Here is a 1,878-nt window from a genome sequence, read left to right as displayed (position 1 = left end):
GTAGGACATGCACCTCTGGATGCAGTGGTGACAGTGGCTGTTGCATGATTCAGGTGAGTGTATACCTTCAATCACAGGGGAAGTGGTGGTGATATGGTGGTGGTAGTTTAGTTAGGTCCAAGCACGCATGAGTGCCTATCTGTGGATGTGACAAGTGTCTGGTGGTGCATACTACATGGATGTACACTCCTCCAAGTATAAAAATGACAGTTGAATATTCAACAACCTGCATGTGTGCATCCGCCACACACTGATATGGCAGGAACCTCATTTTCAGTCCACCCATGTGGTTCAGTCACCTGGCACAGTCTGTGCTATGGCACACCCCCAGCAGTGGATGTGGTGAGCACTTGGAACCTGGGCCCAGAATGCTTGGTCCCAACTGTAAAGGTGATGGTTGTTTGTAGTATGCTGTCCCCTGGTGTCTTGCCCATGGCTACAAGATCACACCATGATCTCGTGTGGGCACTAGGCATGCAGTACACATTCCTTATGCATTCTGAGTGCTCCATTGTGGGTGCTGTGTGGTGGAGGGTTATCTGAACAACCGGGTGGGGTGGGGTGGCAGAGGGATGACAATGTCTATTAGGGTGGTGGGGTGAGAGGAGGGCCTCACCCCTGGGCATCAGAGAAGATCTGAGAGTTTTAACTACAGCTCTGTGCCTGTCTAGTTGTTCTGTTTTTCTTTAGATGTCACCACAAAACCTTCTGACTTGGTCTTAAGCAAGGAATCACTTCATAAAAGAATGGCAAAAATTAAATCTTTTGAATCATTTTGGTATCATGTAAGCCTCCAAGGTGGTAACTCTTATAATACTGCTGGTAACTTAGGAGGCTGGGCGTGAGACACTTGGGTGGGAAATCACAGCTAGATACTAGTGGCAGCCAGGTAGAGCACATGGTTGCAAGTACACTTCCAGAGTAGAGGCCTGTTTTTTTAAAAATCATTTTATTGGGGGCTCATACAACTCTTACCACAATCCATCCATCCATCCATTGTGTCAAGCACATTTGTACATTTGTTGCCATAATCAGGGGAACAAATGAAGAGTAGGGGCCTTTTTAGACAGGGAAACTACTGCTGCATCAGTGGAGCCTTTGACCAGTAGCAGAAATCGGCACTGCTGGTCTGAGCAGCAGTAGCGGCTGTGGTAATAGCTGGTACTTGAGTTTTTCTCTTTAGATATCAGGAGAAATCACTTTCTGAAGGGCATGCTGGTCGGAGAATTAGACAACACAACTTCATATTTGATTGGTGCTCCAGTGTGAAACAAAGTCTAGAAAGTATGTTTTAACCTGCAAAACGATTTCAACATTCTATCTCCATATGCGCTCTGCCTTATCCTTCTGCCATATTGGACATGTATTTTTTGGAAGACGACAAGTAGCTCTCCTGGGAGAACCTTGGTGCTTGCTGTTCCCTTCCCACACAGCTTCTCCACACCTTGTCAGATGAGTTTCCTACTCATTCATGCCCCAAGCCCAACGCCAGTCTCTTAGAGAAGCCTTTCCTCCCTTCTCCAACTACCAATCCAGACACCTGGGGGACATCTACCATCTGTGGTGGCTTGCACATCACTTATAATACAGCTTTAAATTTTTATGAGTATTACAACTAATTATTATTGCATGTTTATCATCTACCTCACCATTAGAGAATTTAAGCTTCATGAAGGCAAATCCTTATCTGTCATTTTTACTTATCTATCTGTAATGCGTAAAGCAGTACTGGGCAGAAGAAAAGTACATGATAAGAACTTGTAGACACTACCAATATCACTTTCAAAAGAGTCAAAATCATCTACTGAGGAAAACCTCATCTGTAATAGAAAAGAACTGTGCTTTTTTTAAATTTTATTTTTTTTAAATCAATGTATT

The sequence above is a fragment of the Echinops telfairi genome, unplaced genomic scaffold, assembly GCF_000313985.2.
Source record: "Echinops telfairi isolate 266 unplaced genomic scaffold, ASM31398v2 ScPeMD7_1;HRSCAF=3_0, whole genome shotgun sequence".
Classification (NCBI taxonomy): Eukaryota; Metazoa; Chordata; class Mammalia; order Afrosoricida; family Tenrecidae; genus Echinops; species Echinops telfairi.
The sequence above is the reverse complement of the archived record's forward strand: the minus strand, read 5'-3'. Positions refer to the sequence as shown.